Below are 9,454 nucleotides of genomic sequence, written 5' to 3'. Positions count from 1 at the left end.
GGCGGGCGACTGCATGGCCGAGATAATGGCGGCTTGGACGATACGTGTGTGGGGCTTGCATCGGCGGGGGCGTGGGCGCGGGCGCCCGCAGCCTCCTCGGAACCTTCCCATGGTGGACGATACGGGCGACCGGAGTTCCGGAGCAGATGGTAGCTGGCTGGGTGCAGGCTCTGGAATGACCGGGTAGTGGCGTCTGGTGGGCGGGGTCAGTGCCTGGGCTTGAGATTGGTTAAGGAAGAGGTCACGTGGGTGGGCGGAATCCATTCATATTTGGGAATTAAGGACGGAGGTTCAATCCCTGCATCTTGAAGTTCTTCTGGAGAACGGAATGGCTCTCTATTCCAGTCTTCTGGCCTCGAGAATCCCATGGACAGAGGACCCCGGCAGACTATAGTCAGTGGGGTAGCACAGAGTCCAACAAGCCCGAACGACTAACACTACCACTTTTTTCATTGTGATTTCACTGCCCCCTCTCCCCCGCCTTGTGGTTCTTATTATGATTATAAGCGGTGCCTCAGTAACAACTCTTAGGGAACTTTGAAAAGAAAACATGGCTTATTACTTTCAGGTCTTGGAGGATGCCCGGCATACATCGGGCTGCACAGCCAGGACTTGGGTAGAAAGTGAGTACACGTGCAGCCTGGGTCACTTTTATTGGGGTCTAGGATGGGATGCCTTGCGTGTCACAGATTTAGTTTTTCTTGGTGAACTTAAAACATGAGTGTGAATTAAAGTGTCGGAAGGGAAAAACAAGTGGTCAGATGGTCAGTTATCCTAGTTAAGCAGTGATCTCTAAAACAAATGAAACTTCTGTGATGGGGAAGCCTGGCTTTGGTCTAGTCTGGTAGCTGGCACTGTGTTTATTTAGGACAGCTGCTTAAGATCAGGCACTTGGCGTTACGATACAAAAAAAATTAAACAATAAACCAACTCAGGGGACTTGCTGGTAATCCAGTGGCTACACCTCCAAGCTCCCAATGCAGGGGGCCTCGGTTCAATCCCTGGTTGGGGAACTAGATCCCACACCCTGCAGCTACGACCCAGTGCAGGCAAATAGAGCAAAACAACTATGGTGCTTAGAGTACAGTCCAGCCTGTGATGATGAGACAGCAGAGTTAGGAGTTGAGAGTATGAACAGCCTTCAGGATTTGCAGGCAGGGGAGCTGTCTGTTTTTGGGTGCACCTTCTGGCCTGAGAACTGAGTGACAGTCTGACGGGCCTCTTGGTCCAGGGTTGGCTCAGCCAGCAAGCACCCAGCAAGTTCCGCCAGGTAACATCGTAGCGGCTCGTCCTCTGGTGCCATCAGGCGGTGCACTTGGTCCATTGTTTCTGGAACGTCTCAGTCCCCATTGCAGTGTTCCACCGTGTGAACTGGGGAGCAAGCCATCTGGGTGAGCAGCTACATCTCCAACACGGTACCATGGCCCTGGGGTGTCATGTCCCGGGGATGAGGCATAGGCGTCTCCGGTGATGAACTCCTGGCCTAGGACGATGTTGCCTGGGATGGTATCGTCTCCAGCGATGAGTCTGTCTGTGTCACGAGTGATGTCCTCTGGAATGGAGGCCACCCAGGTGTGGGAACCCATGTGGATATACATTATTGGTCATTGGCTGGGCATAGACTAGCCTTATATAACGTAGAGGCTTCCTGGAGGACTGCAGGGCAAAGCTGATGCCTGCTGCTTGTGGAACAAATTGTTGAGAGCTCTCTGGGGTCGTCAAGGGGATCTTTAGCAGTGGAATGAGTGGCTTTCCTTTGTTTCCCAGGTGAGCTCATCCAAAGCACATGAATATTCTGTGCACATTTATATCCCAGGCTACAGGCGATGTTATAGATGCTACTTAGGCACAACCATGAGAGTAGTCCCTGCACAGATCCTGGGAGCAAATTCCCCATATCCAGATGGTGTTATGTAGGAATGATCATAGGGCCAGTTGGCTGGTAGCACTATTTGATGTTGATACTGGAGGGCAAGTATCGTTGGGATGTTGCTTCCAGAGAGCCTGTTGCCTTTAAAGGACTTCCCTGGTGATTCAGAGGGTAAAGAACCTGCCTGCAACGTGGGAGACACGGGTTTGATCCCTGGGTCTGGAGGATTCCCTGGAGAAGGGAATGGCTGCCCAATCCATTATTCTTGTCTGGAGAGTCCCATGGACAGAGGAGCCTGGGGGGCTACGGTCCTTAAGGTTGCAAAAGAGTCAGACACGACTGAGTGACTAACAGTACACTACTAAGTTTGGATTACTTGGCATTTAATAGCGGTGGTTGTCAGAGGCTTTATACTTCACGTGCCTCTTTAAAGGCTATTGCTTTTTCATTTTCGATACCTGGCACTGCCTTGGAGTTTTCCTACTACTGCTTCAGTGGTCTTGGCTCTTCCTGGCCTCCCCTTCACCTCAAGCATCCACTCTGACCTTTTGTAGAATTTTTTCAGGGACTTCTGGTTCAAGTTTGACTCTCCATTGTCTTAGCACAGCTTGGAGGCTGCAGGCTTGACCTAGGAGTACTTGAGCGTCTTTTTCTGGTGAGAACGTCATTTGGGCATTTAACTTTGTTAGATTTCCTACCGCACTCCCAAGCCCACCCCTCAAGGGTATAGGGGATTCAGCCAGATACAGAAAGCTGTGCCCCATGTATGCTTTTTTTCCTCTAATTATGTAAGATCTGAGGTAGAAAATGGAGAGTGTACATGCACGAATGCCCTGGGTTGACCTTGATCATCTAGCGCTTTGGGAACTTGTTTCATTTGGTATTGCCTTGCCTGAGGCTGAGGACTCCCTGTGCCAAATTTAGTACCCTGGTGGGTTCAAGGATGGGGAGCCCCTTGGCCTCGCTGGTGAGGAAGGGTACAGGGGTATGTGTGTATCTGTGGCCTTCGGAGGAGTGTTGATGGAAGCTCTGAACTTTGTGGAGGGATTCTCACTTTTTATGGCAGGGGAAGCGTGGGAGGCACTGAAGGAGGAGCCACATGAATTCAGTCAGGATCGTCATTAGGCTCTGACCCAGGCATTACAGGCTTTTTCTGAGGTTCGATCTTCCCCTTGAACCATATGTTCCTTCTCTTCTGCAAATTCGTATTCTGCAGAATAACTTAGAAAAACCGGTTGAGGTCAGACATTGGGAACCCACTTGTTGTACCTGCCTACTCTTGATCTGAGGGGAGTTGATAACGCCAGTGCCAGGCAGAGCTAATGGGAGGACCACCAAGAGTTCTCCATCTGGAAGTACGTCCTCAGAAGAAAGGCCCTTCGTGCAGCCAGACCTCTGAGGTTGGCGGACCAGTTTCCACCACTGTATGGCTCAAGCTAATTGACTTTTACGCCAGCAAAACCACGAAGAGCCCAGCACAGGTGCCAGTAGGAAATGCCTGCCACCTCTTCCCAGCCTTCACGGATGGGGCTGAACCCTCAGTCTTCTGAGAAATGCGAGGTCTGGGTGATGTGGGAAATTTGGCGGCACCTGGAAAAACATTGCTTTGATGGGTGTTGAAGGGGAAGCAGCAGGGTTTGCCAGTCTGGGCTCACAGTACACTTTGTCTCTTGGTAGGAAAAATCGAGGCACACGAGAGCCTTGCCCCTCAACCACTCTCCACTTTCGTGCTGGTTCTGAAGGGTTAGCCAGCCCCTCTGAGAATGGATGTTTTTAGGAGAGAGAGACCAGACAACCCTTAAGTGAAAGGCTTAGTCATTATGACAGGTTTCAAACCCAAGAGCTGAGAACAGTCTATGGATTGTCCTGTCTTAAAAATTGGCCTCCTCTCATTCCCCTCCCCCTGCCGAAACAGTCTAAGAGGTATAAGAGAGGACGCCCGAGCCTTGTTGATTTTCTGGAGCAAAGGCAGCAGTGACTATCCACAGTTTGGCTGTAAGAATTTCCTGGAGAAGCCACGGAGAATGGACCGTCTCCAGGATGACCAGCGTGGGTTTGAGGGTTCACTTAAGGAATACTGAAAAAGAAGCCATCTCTTAGAGATAGTTTTCACAAATGGTAGCTTGAAAGCCACACGTGGCACCCAGCTACCAAGGAAGCTGTCCCAGCCGTTCCAAGACTGGAGCCCATTTGGTCAGAGGCTCCTAAGAGTTTTTCCCCTGGTGCTGAGCAGCAGGCTTGCCTATCACCGAGGCACCTGTGAGAGTCCAGGCTCCATCTCACTTGCCACCTTTAAGAACTTACCCAATGAGGAGGCGGGTGAAAGAGGTGATTGTATCACCTGGGAAAAAGTGAAGTGCAGAAGCTGTGATAAAACACAATGGTTAAAGTGTGCGGGTGTCTGTTGGTGTCTCTGTGTCACCGTGTGTGAAACATCAAATGCAAGAAGAGGTTTCCAAGGTCCTTTGCATAACTGCTGTTGACGATACATTACATTTTTATTGTGTTTGCCTCAGTCGTAACACGAGCGTATGCTGAGTTCATCTCGAGGCATCAGCATTATTTTCCGGTGCCGCACGTGATTCCACGGTGGAGCCATATTTGACAACTAGGATGCTAAAGAATGCCTCTCAATATTCAGTGTGCACATTCATCACCTGGGACCCTGTTAAAATGTCAATTCTGCTTCAGGAGGCCTGGGGTAGCACTTAAAACTTAGGACTACTGAGTATCTACCAGGCTGTCAGGCGAGGTGGCCACTGCTGGTTCCCACAGCACAGTTTGAGGAGCAAGGTGCTCATGCTGGCTTTAATTGCCTGGGATGTTTGGGGCCTGCCCCAGGGACTCATGTAATTGGTCTGGGATGTGTCTGGGGCAGCCAGCATTTTAAAAGCTCTATAGGCAATTCCAGTGTACAGCAAAGCTTGTCACCCTTGGTGGCAAAGTGCATGGTGATTTATCAAGTTTAATTATTATTTTATCTGTAGCCCTAAGGTGTTCTTCTCTTCCCATTCCACACACCCCGACTTACTCCTCTCCCACCGTCATAGATGAGATCAAGATTACCTCTACATCCTTCCTATGTTTCCCAGCTGTGAGGAGTGAACTATAGCTCATGATGGAAAGAGGAGGCTCAGACAACCTGAGTTGCAGAAGAAGAGGCAAAAAGGGTTCTAGGGCCCGATTTAAAGGAAAAGCTAGTTGAAACACAATGTGGCAGAAGCTTTGCCAGGAAAACTTGTCACCCAGAAACTTACGTTCAGTCTTGGGCCTGAGTCTACAGGAGTGAAAAGAGCAATCTGTTCTCCTGATTCCTAGGGTAGCACCTGACAATCAAGCAGTTACAAAGGATTTTTCCCTTTCAGTTAGTACAGTGACAAGATTGGTGAAAATGCAAGAGACCCCCAGTGGCAAAGAAAAGATAAATAAAAAATACTTTCTCCAAAGTATAAAGACCACAAAGGAACACTGGAGTGGGTAAATATTCCCTTCTCCCAGGGACCTTCCTGACCCAAGGATTAAACCCGGGTCTCCTGCATTGCAGGCAGATTCTTTACCATCTGATCCACCAGGGAATGCCCGTCAGAGAGAGGAGAGGTCCTCAATGTGAGCAGAGAAAGGAACAGAGTGAAAGGACAGGGGTTGTCTAAGAACAAAGGAAGAAGCACATTTTCTGGAAACTTAACTGAAGAGACATAATCCACATTTGAAAAAAATATTCAAATACCATCATGTTGAAATGGGAAAGTTAATTCCTTTCCAGCTAAGCTTGTTCATATATTAGTAAATTTTGAAAGCAGTATGCAAACTTTAGAGAAACTCAGATTGATCATGTGTCCTTGATAAGGCACACAAAATCTTTAAAATTTTAACTTTTATTAACCACGCCTAGGCACAGAAGAAACATATTTTGAGTGTTTTTCTTAGGCAAAGACAATATTAGGGTTTATATGTGTACAGATTTCATCTGATCAAATAGACTTGACCAAGTGGCTAAATTTTTAAAGGTGAACAAGAGAAACCAAAAAAAAAAAAAAGATGATTTTCTTGGCTGTGCTAGGTCTTTGTTGCTTGCGTGGCCTTAGTTCTCCTGAGGCATGTGGCATTAGAGTTCCCAGACTAGAGATGGAACCAATATCCCCTGTGTTGGAAGGCAGTTTCTTAACTATTGGACCACCATGGAAGTCCCTATCATTTTCTTAAGAATTCTGTTTTTTTTTTCTTTCTTTTTACCTGGGAAATTTCTTGCTACATACTCACGAAAAGTTGATTCTTGTCCCCGTTCTGAAAGGAGAAACCAGGAGCCACACTGAGGTCCCAAACAGGCTGATCTCGGGCACAGGTGGGCACAGTCTGCAGTGAGCTAATAGTGAAGGTAAGGTCAGCACCCCTCTGGCTGTTTCATCACCTCAGCCCTGCTTCTACGTGTTAGTTACCCTGAGCTTGGGCTCTGCCATGCTCCTTGTCCACTCTCCAGTGAGGTTTTTCATTCCCGTGACTGCAACACAATCTATATAGGCTGATATCTCCCATAGGTCTTTTTCTGAAGCTGCTGCACACCCTGAACTCCAAATTCATTTTTCTGACTTCCTGCCTAACAGCTCCACTTAGATGTCTGATATGCATCTCAGATTTTACATGACATATCTTCTCCACCCTTCCATCCCAGCTGTGACCCTGGCAAAAGACTCCCAATTAATAATTAGCACCACCATCAACCCAGGCTAAATTAAAAGTTAGATTATCTTATTCATATCTCATTCTTCCTCTCTGCTCCATGAAGAAATCTTGCTGATGTATCCAGATCCACCTGCAAAGTGTCTATATCTCTTCATTTTTTAAGCCTCCACGCCAATTCAATCACCACTGTCTTTCACCTGGACCAGCTATGATATGTACTAACTGGTCTCCAAGTTTCAACCCCTCCCTCTCTACATTCCTCAGTGCACCTGGTACCACTGACTTCACATTCACGGGGATTCATTTTACTTTATATTGAATATCACAAGTTGACCTTCATCCATGAGCTTATATTTTTCAGCCCTTCTATTGAGGTAAATTTTGAGTGGAACAATTACTTTACTGCAACGTGGTGCAGTTTAAGTAAAAAAAATCACAGGTGGATGTTTTTTAAGAGCAGCATCCGTGCTCAACAGTAGTGACCACAGGAACAGTCTGTAGGAAATCCACTCCTGCTCCACTTAAGATTGTCACTGTAGCCAAGGGTGAGCTTGTCAGAGAGGGACTCTGCTATACCAGCATCCGGGGCCCCCATCTTGCTACCCAGAACTCTGATTCAAACAAAATGAAGACCCCGTTATTTCAGTCCCTTCTCAATCTCATCCCCTTCACGATTTCAGGAGATAAACCCCAATCATCATTTTCAGGCCATATTTTTATAGTTATTCTATTCAAAGCACCTACATTCACCAGGGCCACACCTCACCCACCCCCACCCCATGTACCACATTGTTTATTAGCATGGGTGTGTGCTTAGTCGCTCAGTCATGTCCCACTCTTTGTGAGCCCGTGGACTGGATCCTACTAGGCTCCTCTGTCCATGGGATTCTCCAGAAATTAATATAGGAGTGGGTTGCCATTTTTTCCTCCAAGCGATCTTACCAACCCAGAGATTGAACCCAGATTTCCCGTTGCAGGTGAACTCTTTACCGTCTTAGCCACCAAGGAAATCCATGGAAGGTACTTTTTTATTTTTCAGGGTCCCATGGAAGCCCTTCTCCCTCCCTCTGTGGAGATCCTGAGATGCATGTGGACAAGACATTGGTAGCTGGATAGACTCCTGGATACCTGTTTTAAAACTTGAAAAGTTAGGAGTTCGGACACATGAATCAACAAGAGACCTTGATTTCTTTAGAAGCAATAATTTTACTGGAATAACTGCCAACACTGAAAGAAGGAAAACTTAAGTGAACTTTTTCTGCTAGGGCAATACTGCGGTCGGCCTGGCAAGAAGGGTGACCTTGGGCAGTCACCAGGACTCGGGGAAAAGTCCAGTCCAGGCTCAGTCCTCCTTGTCGCCATCTCCCAGGGTGAGCTTGTCAAAGACGTACTCTGCCAGGGCACCTTCCGGGGACCCCACGTTGCTCAGGTTGCTGACATGGTCCCCCAGCTCCTTGATGAACTTGACCTGCTGGTCCAGGTAGCCGGTCTCCAGGAAGTGGCACAGATGGGCGTCGCTGCTGTCGCTGGCCAGCTGGTGCAGGTAGAGCAGGCTGTGGTTGACGCGCTTCTCCAGGTGCAGGGTGTCCTGCATGGCCTGGAGTCCGCTCTGCCACTCTTGGCTCTCGGGCTTTCTGATGTCGAGGAAGCAGACGCGGCCCCCACGCCGGTTCTGCAGGAACATCAGGCTCTCGGCTGTCTTGCTGTGCTCGTGGGAACGGAACAGGAAGAAGCGGTAGAAATGCTTCAAGGCCACATCATCATAGTCGAGGTAGAAGGCCACAGCCAGGCACTGGAAGGAGGCGTGGAGCTCCAGGGCGGCGTGGCTGTTGACCGCGGCCTCACACTCGAGGCGGTAGTTCTGACGCACCTCTGAGGATGGTGTAGGCAGCATGGCGGGCGACTCCAAGACCCAGGGAATGGCGCCTCGGGTGAGGCATGAGCGGGGCGGGCATCGGCGGGGGCGCAAGCGCCAGCGGCCTCCTCGGAGCCTTCCCATGGTGGACGATGTGGGCGGACGGAGGCGGGCTCTGGGCCAGAAGGCAGGTGGCTGGGTCCGGGCTCTGGGATGGACGGGTAATGGCGTCTGGTGGGCGGAGTCAGTGCCTGGGCTTGAGATTGAGTAAGGTAGAGGTCACGTGGGTAGGCGGGATCCGTGGTTGGGATCTGTGGGCAGGGCGAGACCACTGTCTATCAAACCTAGGGTGAGGCACAGCCGCTGTGAGCTGAGGACTTCAGGTCTACTAATTGTTTAATGTTGCCCTAATACTTTTTTTCCAAGGACTTTCTGTTATTCTCTAGTTGTTCCCTTTTATAGCACCCTGTTGTCATTTTATAAACCCAGTGTTGTCTTTACAGTTCGGAGTATATACATTTGGATATTTGGTAATGTTGTGTTCTGTTTCCTGTAGTATATTTATTTTTTCTCCAGAAATAATTCTGTTTATTCATCCTGATCTTCTCTTCCATTTCACTCACATATCTGGTCAGCATTTGTGCATCCATATTTGGGAGTCAAGGACTCATTTGATTAGCCTCGGAAATTAGCCTGGATCTGAGCTACACTTGCGACATCCATTCCACTCTTAGTCTTCTCTGGAAGGGAGGGTGGAATGTGTCAAATTGGGAGCCATCTTCTCCGGGATGCATGGTTTGGAGCTTGCAGATAAGATAAGAACCATCCGAAATGCCAAAAGCTTGGTATTTTCTGACATTGCACAACTTTCCTGTATCTCTTCTAGACCGATTGTGTCTTTTTGTTTTGTCCCTTGCTCTTCTGCAGAGCCGGTCCACAGTTATCTCAGAGTTTCCCTCATATGGTTACCCTTCCTGAACCTTTGAATGACTTAAGGAGACTCCATCCCCATTGTCTGCCCCATCAGTGTGTGCTGGATCTTGGTAAGA

General features: G+C 48.6%; 1 pseudogene across 1 annotated transcript; it reads right to left on the bottom strand.

Moving 5' to 3' along the window:
* Positions 1-7,736: 7,736 nt before the first annotated feature.
* On the bottom strand, positions 7,737-8,679 carry LOC145536554 (ferritin heavy chain pseudogene; annotated as a pseudogene). Its single transcript, XR_014075890.1, has one exon. The product of XR_014075890.1 is annotated as a ferritin heavy chain pseudogene (transcript).
* Positions 8,680-9,454: the final 775 nt, after the last annotated feature.

Source organism: Giraffa tippelskirchi, chromosome X (assembly GCF_054371585.1).
Source record: "Giraffa tippelskirchi isolate mGirTip1 chromosome X, T2T-mGirTip1v1.2.pri, whole genome shotgun sequence".
In the NCBI taxonomy this organism is placed as follows: Eukaryota; Metazoa; Chordata; class Mammalia; order Artiodactyla; family Giraffidae; genus Giraffa; species Giraffa tippelskirchi.
This window is presented reverse-complemented; position numbering and strand designations above follow the sequence as displayed.